Genomic DNA, 18,622 nt, shown 5'->3' with positions numbered 1-18,622 from the left:
CTCTCGAGTTTGCAAAAAGTCTTAGGGGGCACCGAATATCGAGTCCAGGTCCTTGCACATCGAAGGCGTTGACGCTAACCAATTCCATCAATTCCATACCCACTGTCTAACTTGCCATCTAACCCGCGATGAGAACTTCAATTCCTCCAGTATGTCTCTCCTGCTTTACAAAACTGACAAAATTTGGCATGCACACATTGTGGCACGAGAACTCCTGGAAGAGAGGGCGTCGTTCCGACAGACCGCACTCCTTCAGAATACGACCGGCAGCTGCAGTGTCACACTGTGTACACTTCTGCTAGACACTGGACGATTTATTTTATGGTGGAGATGGAGAAGAAACATACTGGACCCGCCAGGGTAGCCGAGAGCACTAACGCGCTGCATCCTGGACTCAGGTAGGCGCGCCGACCCCGGATCGAATCCGCCCGGCGGATTACCGACGAGGGCCGGTGAGCCGGCCAGCCTGGGTGTGGTTTTTAGGCGGTTTTCCACATTCCGCTAGGTGAATACCGGGCTGGTCCCCACGTTCCGCCTCTGTTACACGCATCGCAGACATTTTAAACACGTCCGCACTATTTCACGATTTACACTAGATGCAGACAGCTGGGGTACACTGATTCCATCCCTGAGGGTACAGGGTAGCGGCAGGAAAGGCATCCGGCCACCCCTAAAACTATTGCCAAATCCGTTGTAACCACGCCGAGTCTGCAAAAACTGGAGGACTATGGCGTAAGCGAAAGAAAGAAAGAAAGAATGGAGAAGAAACAGACTGATACTTGTTAATTGCTTAACAAGGTAATTATCACTCACGACTGTCAGTTTTTAACGTGGTCGCTATTTCCAAATGACTTATCGAAATAAGTTACCGCAGCAGATGATGCTGTTGTTGTTGTGGTCTTCAGTCCTGAGACTGGTTTGATGCAGCTCTCCATGCTACTCTATCCTGTGCAAGCTTCTTCATCTCCCAGTACCTACTGCAACCTACATCCTTCTGAATCTGCTTAGTGTATACATCTCTTGGTCTCCCTCTACGATTTTTACCCTCCACGCTGCCCTCCAATGCTAAATTTGGGATCCCTTGATGCTTCAGAACATGTCCTACCAACCGGTCCCTTCTTCTCGTCAAGTTGTGCCACAAACTCCTCTTCACCCCAATTCTATTCAATACCTCCTCGTTAGTTATGTGATCTACCCATACGATCTTCAGCATTCTTTTGTAGCACCACATTTCGAAAGCTTCTATTCTCTTCAAGTTCAAACTATTTATCGTCCATGTTTCACCTCACCGAGCGAGGTGGTGCAGTGGTTAGCACACTGGACTCGCATTCGGTAGGACGACGGTTCAATCCCGTCTCCAGCCATCCTGATTTAGGTTCTCCGTGATTACCCTCTATCGTTTCAGGCAAATGCCGGGATGGTTCCTTTGAAAGGGCACGGCCGATTTCCTTCCCAATCCTTCCCTAACTCGAGCTTGCGCTTCGTCTCTAATGACCTCGTTGTCGACGGGACGTTAAACACTAACCACCACCACCACCACCACCACCATGTTTCACTTCCATACATGGCTACACTCCATGCAAATACTTTCAGAAACGACTTCCTGACACTTAAATCTATACTCCATGTTAACAAATGTCTCTTCTTCAGAAACGCTTTCCTTGCCATTGCCAGTCTACATTTTATATCCACCCACAGCATATAGAAATTAGTAAAATCGCATAACCGGGGAAATACGACTTGTCCTGGTGAGATATCAATACGTGAATGGAAGGGGAAGCAATCCTAACACATGGTACTGCGTGAAATACCCTCCGCTATGTACCCCACGGCGTTATAAAGATGATGTCCGTAGATGTAGATGAAGATGACCATTGAATCATTCGCGCCTCGCATATCTTCAGTTCTGGAAGGCTGCCCCGGTGCAATGAGCATGCCAGTAAGATAGTCCATCTGCTTGAAGTGATGTCTGTTTCTCAGTCAGGCGTGGACAAACAGCACACAGCGAGTGTGAGCACTCCGGTCGCACGCCTGCCTGGCGCTCGGCCAGCACCGGCGGGTGGGACTGACCGGAGAGGAGGAATACGAACACGAAGGCTGCAGCCGGATGCCACTAGAACAAAGTATTCGTCTTGTCAGGTGTCAAGCAGTTCGCTGAGAATACTGCTTGCGTTAAATTAGACTTCCGTTGCGTTAGGAATACCATGTCGTCTACGCAGTAGTCAGAAAAAAAAGAAAAAGTGGTGCAGCCACATTGTTCAACGCCGAATGCAAATTACCTCATTTTTCGAATCGTTTAGAAGCCGTGCAAAGTGCTAAGTAACCCATGTCACTATTACGACCCGGAAAGAGACTCATTGGACCACCGTCGCAACACCAGCCACGAAGACAATATGACGCACTTGGTTTCTGACGAACGATAGGAAATGATGGCTGAAATGAAGGAGATCATTAGGGGAAAAACTCTGTTAGGAGGAAACTGAGTTGTCACAAACTCTTTTATGACCGACACCACCAGTTATTTGAATTCGTTAAGTGTCTTAACGTAAGGCGAGCGTCATTTGGTGGCATGTATACGGGCAGGATCGGCGCTATCCAACATTCAGTAATCCTATGGAAAAATTATCATCACGTTCATGGCGTGGAACATTTTGCGTCACTCAAGGCAGTCATTTATGGACCAAACATGACAGAAACATTTCGTCAAGAGTTCTCAAAGATATTCCAAGACACTGCACGAATGAAGACAGAATTCGATTTATCTGTGAGATCATTCTCGCTTTGGGCATTCTATATACCTCATTACTTCCGATTTGAGCTGACTGATGTACTCAGCTCAATGGCCTTCTCGTCAAATCTACAGACTTACAAGACATTTATGAGAGATAACCCCAAAAACAACATAATCGACTGCACACACAAGTCGCTAAAGTTATTCCAGTGTCTGGTTCAACATATGTGTGCCACTTTTTTTTATGAAATTGACGCAGTCCCACTTAAATTCGACTTAAAGAGATTTTAATCCGGATAATTCCATGTGTCTGACTGCATCACAAAGCACATGTATAAACGTATCAATATCACAACTTAAAAATGAATGTCTGTATATAAAGTTTTTTGTAGTTCTGCTCACCGCGTTAGCACTTCATGTACTTCTTTAAACAATAAAAGATATTGTTTTTGTAATGAAAAGTTAAAAATTAGCTCTAATGATAAAATCCTGTCTATAAAAGTATGTTGGAATTATCGCCTCTTAGAAGCAGTTACAGTGTGTTGCAAACACGTGTTCGTAAGTTCCCTGTGCGTGCGCCCCTTGGCATGTAGCAGTCTGGCTGAGACATTAACTCGGAATAGCGCAGTCATTGGGAAGGTCGAAGCGCTAAGTAGACTCGACTGCTCCAGCCCTTCAGAAGCGCAGATCTTGGGCAGGCCTGCTTTAGACACCAATGTTTCTTGACTCTGTCCGTTTTTTTCCACTAAACTTATGTTCATTATTGCATGACTTCCATACTCGCATCTCTCCCTCAGTGCTATCGCTCCTTCTTCCTCAAACGCCCCTTCTCTGTCTGTCTGTGTGTATCTGTGTACTTTTAGGGCATTTTTATATTTTAATCCTGTTATTGTTCGGTCAGTTTCATTCACACTCATTTCACAACATTTTACTCAAAGTATGGGCACTATGGCCTACGCTCTAATGTGCACCAACAAACATATCATCATCATCATTTTATCAACATAATTATCATTATCAACAGCAACAACATCATCATCACATGGAAGTCATCATTGAGGTCAACGTCATCATTGTCATCAACGTCATCATTGTTATCAACATCATCATTGTGGTCAACGTCATCATTGTGGTCAACGTCATCATTGTGGTCAACGTCATCATTGTGGTCAACGTCATCATTGTGGTCAACGTCATCAGCGTCGTGAACAACGTCATTATTGTCATCATCATCATCCTCTTCAACATCATCATCATCATCATCATCATCATCATCATCATCCTCTTCAACATAATCTTCAGAATTGTTTCAAGCGCTACAGCAGCCAGAGGAGCAGATGGAGACCTCGGCGGCCGACCACCGACCCGCGGACAGCTCGCGACACATGTGCGACCGCGTGCGCGTGGGCGTGTGCTGCCGGTGTGCTGAGGCGGCGTTCTTCTGCTGCTCACGTGGTCCGGCGCGGCAGATATAATATTGCGGCCATAAATCCGAGTTTTGCAGAGGAGCTGCGGGGGCCGTGTCTACACACACACCCCGCCGGTCCCGGGCGGCGGCTCCTCCTCGCGGGGGCGGACCGTTATTCTTGCGAGGAAGGGGGCGTGGCCGGCGCCCGGCCGCCACTGGCGGAAGAAAATCCGCCGGCCGGTTATGTTTTATAGGGGCCGCGCTGCCGGCGCCATCCGTCTCCATAACGCACTGGCGCCGCGCTGGCCGGCGCAATTTGTCACGCCCCCAGGGCGCGTATCGGCGGCCGCTGGGGGCGGCGGGGGCGGGGGAAAGGGTGCGATACCCTCGCAAACACACGCCGGCGACCCGGCGCTGTAGCCGCGCCCACGCTTTGTGTGTGTGTGTTATCCTGACACATGGCCGGCCGCTGTCCGCGCCTGGAGCGGATCCGAGGACTGCCCAGGGTCTCCCGGACGGCAAAATTTCTTGCCGTACTCCGTGGCCCAGGCATGTAAACTGATGAAACTACCGGTACTGGTTCCTCCTGGTCTCTTCACACAGCAGTTCTTACAAGTCCGCTCGGTGACCCCAGTCTACGGGGAGCACCTAAAATAACTGTCACGCCCAATTCCTCGGAACAGCTGCAGTCAAATCCTTAACATCAATTTGCTGCAGCATTCTAGTACATATTCTGAGTTCAGATATAATAAATTTCCTGTTGGAAGAAAAGCTTATGTCGGCGAAACAGCACGGCCGGCCGTTGTGGCCGAGCGGTTCTAGGCGCTTCAGTCTGGAACCGCGCGACCGCTACCGTCGCAGGTTCGAATCCAGCCTCGGGCATTGATGTGTGTGATGGTTCAAATGGCTCTGAGCACTGTGGGACTTAACATCTGAGGTCATCAGTCCCCTAGAAGTTACAACTACTTACACCTAACTAACCTAAGGACATCACACACATCCATGCCCGAGGCAGGATTCGAACCTGCGACCATAGTGGTCGCGCGGTTCTAGACTGAAGCGCCTAGAACCGGCCGGCTGTGTGTGATGTCCTTAGGTTAGTTAGGTTTAAGTAGTTGTAACTTCTAGGTGACTGATGCCCTCAGATGTTAAGTCCCACAGTGCTCAGAGCCACGAAACAGCACGTCTTTAAACGTCTAAGCGTAATGTTGCAAAGTTGCAAAGCGATATGAAATGGAACGAGAATGTGAAGATTGTGGTATGGAAGACGAGTGATCGATAACAGTTTATTTGGAGAGTGCTGGGAAAGTGTGCTTCATCTCTAAAGCAGGCCGCACATACCTGTTCCAGAGTATTGCTCGATTATTCGGGATCCGCAACAGGTCGGATTAAAGCAAGGCAGCGAAGCAGTTCAGAGGTAGGAGGCTAGATTTGTTGCTGGCAGGTTCGAACACCCAGTGTTACGGAGGTGCTGCGGGAATCCCTGGACGGTAGACGACATTATTTTCGTGGAGCACTATTGAGAAAAGTTAAAGAAACGCAATTTGAAGCTGACTGCAGAAGATCCTACAGCCGCCAACATACATTTCGCGTAAGATACGAGAGATTAGGGCTCATGCGGATGCATATAGGCAATTGTCTCTCTTTCTCTATCTTTGCGAGTGGATCAGGAAAGGAAACGACTTTCAGCGGTACAGAGTACCCTCAGCCACGCACCGTACCGTGGCTTGCGGCGTATCTATGCAGATGCAGAAATATGGTGCGTAGGAGTAAAAGTCATTCCTTCCGAATTTCTGAAATCATTGAGGCACATGGAAGCCCAAAGACTATTGAAGTTAGTGGTGTGGAATCTCATTAGATACATACCATCGGACTTCCTCAAGAACAGCAGCCACACAATCACACAGGCAGCAAGGACAGGTAAGTACGAGAAATCTCTCACAGTCACCTCACACGTTCAAATAGCTTTCATTATTGATTCGATTTGTGTCTTTCACACCATCCATAGGCACGCGAACGTTAACGCATACGAAACAGACTTGATTCACTCTTTTGTAAAGAACTGTAACCAATAAAAATAGCTAAGGCACATTAGTTATAGGCTTTCTTACAAAAACATAACCAGCAAATATAAACGGTATGAGTCCCTTTTTTTTTTTTGGGGTCATCAGTTTTCTGATTGGTCTAATGCGACACGGTACGATATCCTTTCCTAATCTCGCAGTAACACCTGTACCAACTTTGCCAGTTATTTGTTGCATATACAGGGTGATCAGCTGCCCCAGCCATCATAATCAGGCCTGAGTTTAGTCGTAAAGAAAAAAACGAACAGCACCTTTTTACTAGGAAATTTAGAGTAGTTAAATTTAGTACTGGGATACACTTTCGCTGGAGGTCGTAGGTTTCGAGTTATCCAAGAAGAAACGTACGAAATTGATCCTCATATGCATCCCCGCACCTACATTCAGCCCCCACCGGTCAGAATTTCTAATACGTTGTTCACGGCACATCCTCCTAACACTGTACTAATATTTGCCACTGCAAGAATTATTTCCCACGGTCGACGTGTTTTGGTCTTCATTGACTGGCATTATAACGCCATCGGCTTAGTCGAACTTTTACAAATTCTGTAAGTCATGTCTGTATGAATTTTACCTACCAATTTTCGGAATCGTAATTGCATAAAATAAAAAGTACATCGTTGTATTCGTCAGATCTTCTGACTACGAAAGAGTTAAGTTTGAAACTAATTATCAACTAATTACTTCCAACGTAACATTTACAAAACTCATTTTTCTTTCATTGCCCTCACAGGCACGTTTAAATTAATAATTTCAATGAAATAGCGGACTACGCTGGTGGCGTCAAAGCCTAACCAACAGGACCAAAAAAAGTCGAATATCGGGAACAGTTCATGTAGTCAAAAATTTTAGTAAAGTGGTAGGAGGGAATGACACGGATAAAATTCTGGAAATCCTGACTGGTGAGGGCTGAGTGTGGGGATGTAGGTATGTTTGAACGTCATTTTTGTACGTTTTTCTTGAATAGCTCTAAAAATTTGGACTACACTGGGAACGTATCCGACTTCAAAATTTTAGCACAGAAACGTCCTGTTCATATTTTCTGTGAGAGTAGTAGTTTGCTCGCAGGGAGTGAGAGGACACGAAAATCTCGGGCGTTGATTATATAGGCCACATACAGGGTCAAAAGTATTTAAACCGACAAACTGGGAGGCTGTAGGGGACATCAAAATAAATATTTTTCCCTAATGCCATTTTATCCTATGAGGAGTATTTAAACCGGTAGAGGAAGATTTCTCTGGTGGCAAATTAGTTAAACCAACAAACACTTTTCCATTTTTTTATGACCAAGAGACAATACATTAACACAATCCAATTTCAATTACAGTACATTTTCAAAAATACCTCCATTGACACGTAAACTGTTTCAACGTCGGATCATGTTCTCTCTTTTCTGACACGGGCAAAAACCCCAGGAGTATCCCAAATTGTTCCTGCTGCTGCTACTAACCAGGCAACCAGATCCTCTTCAGATGCAACACGAGTTGCGTAAACAAAGTTGCGCATCTCTCCCCACACACAAAAGTCCCGAGGGGACACGTCTGGGGATCGAGCAGGCCATGGTACAGGACCACCACTGCCAATCCACGTTTCTGGAAACCATCGGTCCAGGAATCGACGCACACGACGACTGAAATGTGCCGGCGCCACGTCATGTTGGAACCACATGCCTTGTCTTGTAGGGAGCGGGACGTCTTCCAGCAATTCTGGCAATGCTCTTGCGAGAAAATTGTAATAGTGCCTGCCATTTAATGGCCTAGGTAGCAGATACGATCCAATAAAACAGTCCGCAACAACATCGACCCACACATTAACGAAGAACCGCACTTGATGAGCGCTAGTAACTGTGGCATGTGGGTTATCCTCACTCCAAACATGCGAATTGTGCATGTTGGAGACTCCATCAAGCCCGAACGTTTCTTCATCGGTAAACAACACAGTGCTCTGGGTGGATAATCAACAAGTCCCAGGTTGTGGACCCGCTTTAAGTGAAATGGACGTAACAATTGCTCTCGAAGGACTGTTCTTACATTCGTCTGATTCGTCCCCATCTTACGTGCAATTGCACGAGTGCTGATTGAAGGATCCCGCTCCACATGCTGCAAGACAGCTTCCTCAAATTGCAGCGTTCTTACCGTGCGGCGGCGTCCCTGTCCAGGTAATCTGCTAAATGAACCGATCTCACGCAGACGTTGGTACACAGCAGCACAGGTCGTATGATGCGGGACACGGCGATTAGGATATTGTTGTTGATAAACCCGCTGTGCAGTTCGTCCGTTGTGGTGCGCTACGTAGTACGCACCAACCATATCAGTGTACTCACTCCAGGTGTATCGATCCATCAGTAAACAGAGACAGTGCACTACTACACTAGTGAACAGCAGTTGCCTACAACTGAATAGCGTAATACGCCCTCTAAAAACTGAAGATTGTAATACGGCCTCCACCGGTTTAAATAATCCTCATAGGAAAAAATGACATTAGGGAAAAATATTTGTTTCGATGTCCCCTTTGTCGGTTTAAATACTTTTCACCCTGTACAACATTGCGGGTTGCGTAAAATGATATCGATACGGGCAGCTGAATCGGCCATCGTAGTTCAAGCGTTTCTGAGGAAGACAAATTTGTTACCATCGAGTATAGATTTAAGTGTCAGGAAGTCGTTTCTGAAAGTATTTGTACAAAGTGTCGCCATGTATTGAAGTGAAACGTGGACGATAAATAGTTTAAACAAGAAGAGAATGTAAGGTTTCGAAATGTGGTGCTAAAGAAGAATGCTGAAGGTCAGATGGGTAGGTCACATAACTAATGAGGAGCTATTGAACAGAACTGGGGAGAAGAGGAGTTTGTGGCACAACTTGACAAGAAGAAGGGATCGGTTCGTAGGACATGTTCTGAGGCATCAAGGGATCACCAGGTTAGTATTGAAGGGCAGCTTGGAGGGTAAAAATCGTAGAGGGAGACCAAGAGATGAATACACTAAGCAGATTCAGAAGGATGTAGGTTGCAGTAGGTACTAGGAGATGATGAAGCTTGCGCAGGATAGAGTAGCATGGAGAGCTCCATCAAACCAGTCTCAGGACTGAAGACCACAACAACAACGTTTTTGCCAAAGTCCGATGGTATTCTTCAGAGTCATAGATTCCCCGCAGCAACTTGAACAGTCTCTTGGTTGGCGCGTCCCTCAATGACTTCAAAAATTTTGAAGAAATATTATATATCTGTTCCGCCTTATTTGATCGCAAGTCTTCCAAAACTCTTTTCTCACATTTACGTCTCGAGAAATAAAGACAACGAGAAAACACGAGAAATTTAAACACTTGGGAAGGTCTACTGAAAGTTATTCTTTCCATGAACTATTCGTAGATGGAAGAAGAATTGGTAATATGTCAGTGGTACTGGAAGTACCGTCTCCCACAAACTGTAAGGTGACTTCTGGTGCAAAGATACAGATGTGGGTGGATAACTATTCCACGGCAATCGGGAACGAAGCACTGATTCGGCTGAACAAGAAGAAACTGGTCATGATCTGAGAAGCAGAGGAAAATGTAGAGAAATCAGAACTTCAGTCTTCTCTCGTAAGAGGGCTTAGGCTGAACACCTACAGCTCCTCTGTCGGTGATGCTTCACTCTGTGTTATGACACAGGAACGCATTGCACCTCGACAAGCTTGTGTACGTGGTACGTAACGTTTTCCAACGGTGCGCCTCTGCATCAATGGTTGTGTAACAGAAATTCCCGTGAAGAGCCAGAAGAGGACGCAGTTGCGTATAGAATGACCATGACATTAAAAAAATTGTTGCGAAACAGATGTCAGCGCTTGGTACAAAGACAGCCAGCTAAAACTGATCACACGTAAATTAATTGCAACGAACGAAATTTGTTGAAGCGAAATCGTTAAAATATACGGCTGGTGATAGGTCACTGGAATCAGTCACAAACCTAGAGTGTAAGTCTGGACGAACTGAAGTATACAACACCCGAGAGATTACGGAGCAAATTAGCTAGCATGTAAATATGGCCGGAACTGCGTTCCAAGGGAGGTACACTCTGTTTTATGTACGGACACATTATATATATACATATATTCCTCTTTGTATCCAAAACTATGCACAGCAGACCAATGGCGTTTATGCTTGGCAATAGCATTCGGTCTCGCACTCTGTACTATGGTGTTCTTCCCGCGGTGGGTGTGAGTATGACATGGTGGGAGGCGAAAGTTATAATGCTAACGTAATCACGACTCAGCGCTGCCAATACAAAATGCACGGTGTACTCTCTGCCTAGTACGTCTCAACATTTTTTATAATAATCGCAGGGAAAAAATGACGAAGAAAAAACTTCTAGCAAATACCATAGACCATACGCCCCTCTTTCTGCCGTGTTGAGGTTTGAAACCAACATCTAAGTCACGTGACTCGGGGCAAGAAGCCCAGTTTCCATCATTACGGGCTATGTTGAGTGCAGTTGGCAGTTACGGTTTTTCTCATTTACAACTGAAATCAGGCATTGATTTTAACAATAAATCAAGGTGCCTTATTTACGTTACATATGTAGTACTGCGGTTAACCTAACTTCTCCGAAATTCCTAATATTAATGCGATTCACATGTTGCTAGGTGAAACGTACTCATAAGGAACAGAACTGCAGTTCTTCAGTGAATACCTAATACCTGTTCTTGCTGCAGTGTGAGCGAGTTAACATCGCTTCTACAGGAGTAAAGAAACCAAATAACCACTACTCAACAATACGCGCGAAATGTTCTGTCGTTCCTGTTTAAGAAATGAAATTCTTTTATATCCATAATGTCTATTTTTACGCAAAGTAAGTATATATAGAAACAGTATACATCGTAATATATTACAAACCTTTGATTATAGAGAAAATACCTGTGCTTAGTTAGATATTAACGTTCCGTAAGTTTGACTTCTAAGGACTAACATACATCCAGACTTTAAACTCATGGAAACATCTCTGCAAGGAAATAGTACTGAGATTTTCGTCGATTTGCCTACTCTGTAGGCTGCAAGACAATACTTTTCTTAGTATATATTTAGATATGTTTCTAGTACAAAGCACAATATCTGATCTGAGACAAAAACCCATCAAGAAGGAGAAACTTCAAGGATGTCGAATGAGTCAAGATTTACATTAACAAAAGACAAGCCAATTGTCAACCTTAATAGGTACCTATCATTGTAGTGATTAGCGTAGCATTTCGCTATGGAGTCTCACTTCATAATGTAGCGTTATTTTATAGCACTCAACACGTATAGCTTTTTTCGGTTGATTAATGTGACTGTCAGGGGGAGGACTGTTGAAACACGTTTATTCAGCTGAGATAAAACGTCATTCCTGATGTACAGTAAAGCTGAAATGTCTAATTTCCTCAAAGCGGTTTTCACATCAAAAATGGGCATCTGTCCAATACTTTCTGGCCCATTTTGCACAGATAAACATGATCGCTGCATATAACAGACAGGCCACCTCTGTTTTTCCCATTCAAGATACCGGTACTAGAAAGTTCAGAACACGGTGATATTTGGCAGAAGTGACACTCCACTGCTTTGTTCATTTTCTTAGACAAATAAAAGGTGTAAGAAACTGGATGTGGTATGCCATAGTCATTATTACAATGGCAGAGAAAGTAGCACTGGTAAATTTATCAGTCTGAATGAGTGTCAAAAATCACTTGGAAGCAGCTTTAGACTGCTGGATTGATATTCTGTTGATTCGCGACTTATTGGGGCACTGAAAACATTTCCAGCAGGTCTTGACTGAGTTTATATGGCAGTGCGAAAGTACTTAGTGGTTCAAATATCCTTCTGTTAGCGTCATACACAACAAGAGATGAATAAAGACTGTTGTTACTTATACCAATAAAACCAGTTCTTGTTGAATGAACAACTAACGTTCCCTTAGAAGATTTTTTTAATGTAATGCAATCTTTGGTTTGCTTTAAATACCAGCATCAGTGGCAAAAGCCATAAAATACAAACTCTTAGTTTGCGTAAAAACTAGCTATAAATGGATCTCATTTCTCATAAAAGGATAACAAAACGTTTCACACGTCTTGTAAAGAAACTGATATTTTGTCTTCTACTCCTATGGAAGCGGTGGACTGAAAGAATCACAGTGCAACAAAAAGTATTCAGAGAAGAACTGTAATTCTGTTGCTTGTAAACATAACTGTCAGTACGGTTCATCTGGCCTCATGTAAAGACGATAACCATCACATTAATATCACGAATTTAGGTGAAATTAGGCTAGCTGCAATGCTGCAGGTGTAATATAAATAAAGCACCTTGTTTTATTGTTAAAATAAATGACTGATTTCAGTTATAAATGAGAAAATCTGTAACTGTCAGCTCCACGTAGCTCGTAATGATGAAAACTCGGCTCCCTGCCCCGAATCACGGGACCTAGATTTTGGTTTAATTGTAATATCGTCACGTGCAGTCTATGTTATCTATAGTCAATGGCAAATACTGTGATTCAGTTCCAACTCAACTTTTAAAGTAGGAATAAGTAATATCTGTGTGTAATAATAAAGAACCAAAATGTATTGAAATAAAATGCCCAAACGTAAAAGAAACCTCTTCGCGAATCCGTATAGCGCCGAAAGCACATAAGATGACGCTGAACAGCGAAACCGATCAAAAATGAGCAGCGCGTCCAGCAGTGTTACGACAAATTTTCTCAACGAAGGAGAAATAATCTAACAGAAGAACAACGTGAAAATATTAGGGAGACGGATCGGGGAAGCGAGCAACCATACAGACGCACAGGATAGCAATAAAAGTGATGAACAGAATACAGAAGTAATAAATAACCTTCGCTTAGGAAATCAGGTCGCGACACAATCACTGAAGACAACTCCAAATGTTGAATGGGCAAGCAGGCAAAAACGTGACTGTCGTAAAAATGAGGCATTTAATTACGATTTAAATATAAAAGAAAGTGGACATGCAAGTATAGCAATCGGTAGAATGTATAAGCTATGTAAATATGCTGTTCAAATGGTAACATTACATTGCCAGCACGAAAATTGTCTCCACCTGAATTCTTTGAACATATGAATGGCGAAACAGTGATGTCAAAGGACTTCTCGCAAAAAAAAAGAAAAAAAAGACGTTGTAACGCATGTTTCCAAATGACATGATTTGGAGCAACAGCAGTAACTGAGGAGAAAGGATTTAATACCGTGTAAAGACTTCATATGAAGGACATGTCCGAAAAAAGAGAGAGAACGAAAAAGTCTTTCGCTGCAGCTTTTTTGTCCATTATTACATTTACAAAGCTACTGATAGAAAAGCAAAAGTCCAGGGAAGTGAGCTATTATCAACTAGTGTGGAGATAAAAGATCGTTTACGGTGAACCCAGTATCAGCAATAGGCAGTTGGCCCGCCAACGTGGGGTAAGTTAGACGACCGTGTGGAACATTCTCCAGGACAGCCAACACTATCCCTCACGGGCGTAGCCAGAGGAGGGGTTTAGCGGGTTCAGACACCTTCCGAAACGTTGATTAAGCTACAGAAGGGAGGGGAAGGAATGAAGGAATGATCCTAAAATGTACTGCAAGGTATCTAAACCGCGACTACTGCCAGCTGCAATAGCGCAGGGAATGTTGAGCCAGTGCTGGCGACAATATTTCCACCACTGTGTAGACAGATTCTAAGGAATGTGGTTTGTCTGGAGTCCTGGGAAGTGTAAGTAGCGCTGCCCCTGCTTGAGGCTATCGTAACTCACAGCAGCTGAGGCTAGGTGCAGCGAGAAGGCATTCGTTCATACGGTAGCAGCTCACCATTACTGTCGCCTCTGTGCTTCCTGTATGCTGCGGAAATTGTTGTCATTGTAGTGGTATTTTCTTAGATGTTTATTTTAACCAGTGTTACGCAATAGCGAGGACTGGGTAGTACCCACAATATGATCTCTGTTGTTTTACATTTACTTTTCTACGTTTACATGATACATGCAGTATCTGAGAATTGACCATTTTGTCACTAAATTATGAAAGAGAAAAGTTGTAGAGCATCAAAATGGATACTCACTAAGTATAAGAACGTGACGACAAATATCGCCCTTCATCAATTACATAAAAATAGCATGCATCAAAATAATACTTTTGGAAGCAATAAAATTAAAAGAACACTATTAAATAAAGGGCAAAAAGTTTGAAACTTCCTGGCAGATTAAAACTGTGTGCCCGACCGAGACTCGAACTCGGGACCTTTGCCTATCGCGGGCAAGAGCTTCTGTAAAGTTTGGAAGGTAGGAGACGAGGTACTGGCAGAAGTAAAGCTGTGAGTACCGGGCGTGAGTCGTGCTTCGGTAGCTCAGTTGTTAGAGCACTTGCCCGCGAAAGGCAAAGGTCCCGGGTTCGAGTCTCGGTCGGGCACACAGTTTTAATCTGCCAGGAAGTTTCATATCAGCGCACACTCCGCTGCAGAGTGAAAATCTCATTCTGGGCAAAAAGTTTGTTCACATCGGTACTGGATATGCTTATTATTAATTTTGTCAGGATATAAGTCTACATTGTTGAACGCGAACTAGTCAGAAGAACTTCCTTGACAGATTTCTTCTACATTTTGCACACTGGCCAGTTCAAAATATCGGATATCATTATAGGTTTAATTCAAAAGCTGATAGTACATCTAAGAACCTCTTCACCCAAATATTTACATACAAGTTTCTCAAGATCTAGTTGTGCATTACAAACCAAGTATCTCAGTCTTTGAGCTGAAACAACAGAAGTGAAAGGCAGTTGAATGTCATCTTTACCTTTGAACGGTTCCTTTTCGTTTTTGGGTAAACGATAATTCTAAAAAATAATTTCGGTGACTCTGGATGTAAGTTTCACCTTTATCCAAGACAATGTTTGTACTTCATAAATTCGTGATCTAGTGTCCTCACGATCACAGTAGCACTTTCAACAATTCAGATTACTTGCTTTCGTTGGTCTTTGCTTCTAGCTTCACATCACATACAAAAAACTGTATTGTTATTCTCATACCGCATGTCAGGTAAGATGGAAGCGTATCATGGTTTTTCTTGTGCCTTATGTCTGTGGCGAATAACAAATCTTCACAGAACGTATAAAACACGCGGTTTTGTATAGTTGTTGGGATGTATAGTTGTTGGGATGTATCCATAAGAAGTCTTCAGAACGTCTGAGATAGTGAAATGTCATTGATCTTCATACTACCAAATGCTCACAAATTAAATTCACCCAGGCAGATACCTAATCTTTTGGTAATTCAGCTCTACTGTGAAGTGCAGCATTAGATCTGAAAAACCTTTCCGCTCAGTTACCGTGGTATATACCTTCAACAACAAGATCTTCAAAATTCGAAATTTTTGTTGAATTCCACAGCAGCTATTCTGTTTCATCACCATTTCCATGATCGATTCTGAAAATGTCTTTGTAACCTCACGCATAACAGTTCGGTAAATATATGCCGTGCTGCCATTGGCTTGACAAGTCATATGAAAAAATGCAACCCATAAACACACAGATACTGCAACAATCATCTACCAAGATGTCGTGGCCTATTCTTCATCACGTTTTTCATGTAAACCTATGGTACGTCTTCTCCACAAATTAAGCAGATGGGTTTAAGATGAAATTTCTGAACTGAGGATCGATAAACATGGATCTCTTTCCACTGCACCCATTCTTGCACAATGATCTTTCTAATATGATTTCCTGCAGTTTTTATGAACAAAATCAACTGTACAGTTCAACAAAACAACGTGTTTACCATCGTTTCTCTTCTTAATCCGTTCAATAAACGTTTTTATGCCTTTCTCCTAGACTGCGTCAGATCTACCGCGGCTGTAACAAAAAAATGGTTCAAATGGCTCTGAGCACTATGGGACTCAACTGCTGCGGTTATTAGTCCCCTAGAACTTAGAACTAGTTAAACCTAACTAACCTAAGGACATCACAAACATCCATGCCCGAGGCAGGATTCGAACCTGCGACCGTAGCGGTCTTGCGGTTCCAGACTGCAGCGCCTTTAACCGCACGGCCACTTCGGCCGGCGCGGCTGTAACACTTTCACCACAAATAAACCACTCAGACGCTGCGATGACTTACGATGACCAACATAACTAAACAATGATCAGTTGAGGACTGATGCCTTCTCCACTGCCAAATTCAGCAGCGATCAATAAAGGACCCAACAAAAAGCACAGCAGCGCAGCAACTAAATCCAGACTATGATTGTATTGATAAATGGTATGGGAAGCCCTGGGGTACATCAGATCACGGCTGATAGTGGTTGACGGAGCTCTGACGGCAGTCTGGTATGTCCTCAAGTGGACAGTACTGTGGCGCTATTTTCCAACAGGGCACATTTAACACGTGTCTAGCAACTGTCAGCGTGATACTCATGGCCACAAAGATACCCAGATCCGTCTGCGATACACCGTGTGTGGTTCCAGCTCGGATATCAATACCGTCCCAGTGCCAATATCCAAAATGTCAAGGAAGACAGTTATGGTCCACCTTGCCTCAGCAGAGTATACAACGTCTTTATGGCACCCTCCCAAACCCAAACAGAGCACGTATATAGGCCAGACGGAGTGCAACTTCATACTGATAAGTGAGCACTAATGCCAAGTTCTCTATAAATATGACTCGATTTGATAATAATTGAAATAACATCAACTTCAAATTCAACTAATTGTGTTTCATTTCGTTCTTCACCCCCCAGCCCTCACCACCTGTCTCTGGCCCCTTCACTTTTTTGTCAGTTTATTTAATATATATAAACACACTGATTTTTTCACACAACAGTTTTCAAAGTACCTTGCAGCTACGTAAAAGAACACATTTTTATTTTATTGACTCTAGATGTGTCGTACACTTTTTTTCCAATGTGTACATCGCCAATTCATTTTGAAGTGCTCAATTACTTTTCCAATTATCACTCTCGCAGATTAACAAGTCCTTGCAAGTCCCCTGTAGAAATACTAAGCCACGCTGCCTCTATAGTCGTCCATAGCTGTGGGAGCGTTGCCGGTGCAGGATTTTGAACACGAACTGACCATTCCATTATGTCCCATAAGTGTATTTATGGGATTCATGCCGGACGATACGAGTGGCTAAAAGTTCTTTGAACAAGTCGCGAATGATTGTCGGCTGGTGAAATGACACCGTTGCTTTAAGAATGTCTGCAAGTATCCGAACATAAACATTTCCAGTCGTCAGTTCGACCAGAGGACCCAGTCCATTCCATGTACACACAGTCCACACCATTATGGAGCCACCATCAGCTTGCAAAAAATGGTTCAAATGGCTCTTAGCACTATGGGACTTAACTTCTAAGGTCATCAGTCCCCTAGAACTTAGAACTACTTAAACCTAACTAAGGACATTCCACACATCCATGCCCGAGGCAGGATTCGAACCTGCGACCGTAGCGGTCGCGCGTTTCCAGACTGTAGCGCCTAGGACCGCTCGGCCACCCCGGCCGGCCCATCAGCTTGCACAGTACCTTTTAGTCAACCTGAGTTCGTGGCTTCGTGGGGTCGGCTCCACTGTAGAACCCCACCATCATCTCCCACCAACTTAAATCGGGACTGAACTAACTAAGCCACGGTTTTGCAGTTGTCTAGGATTCAACCGATAGGGTCACGAGCCGAGGAGAGGTGCTGGAGGCAATGTCGTGCGATCGATGGTATGCTGCCATAGGTAATAAACGCCGGATTTCGCCGCACTGTCCTAACGTATAGGTTCGACACACGTCCCACATTGATTTCTGCTGTTCCTTGACACAGTGTTGCTTGTCTGTTGGCACTGACACCTCCATGCAAACGCTGCAGCTCTCGGTCGTTAACTGAAGTCCGTCGGCCAGTGTGTTGTCCGTGGTGAGACAATGCCTGAAATCTGGTATTATCGTTCGACAGACGTCCCACATTGATTTCTGCTGTTCCTTGACACAGTGTTGCTTGTCTGTTGGCACTGACACCTCCATGCAAACGCTGCAGCTTTCGGTCGTTAACTGAAGTCCGTCGGCCACTGTGTTGTCCGTGGTGAGAGGTAATGCCTGAAATCTGGTATTATCAGCACGCTCTTTGACCCTGTGGATCTCGGAATATTGAATTCCCTAACGATTCCCGGAATGGGCTGTCTCATGCGTCTAGCTCGAACTTCTATTCTGTACTCAGAGTCTGTTAATTCCCGTCGTTCGGTCGTAATCATGTTGGAACCTTTCCACATGAACCATGTGACTACAAACGACACCTTCGGCAATGCACTGCCCTTTCATACTCTGTGTGCGCGATACTACCGCCATCCGCGTACGCTCATGTCACTATCCCATGAGTCGTGTCGCCTCAGTGCACTTTCAAAGTGATTTTGCAATCTAGACGTGTCTAAAAAGATTTTGTTAATGG

Source organism: Schistocerca americana, chromosome 10 (genome assembly GCF_021461395.2).
Source record: "Schistocerca americana isolate TAMUIC-IGC-003095 chromosome 10, iqSchAmer2.1, whole genome shotgun sequence".
NCBI lineage: Eukaryota > Metazoa > Arthropoda > Insecta > Orthoptera > Acrididae > Schistocerca > Schistocerca americana.
Note: the sequence above shows the minus strand (reverse complement) of the source record.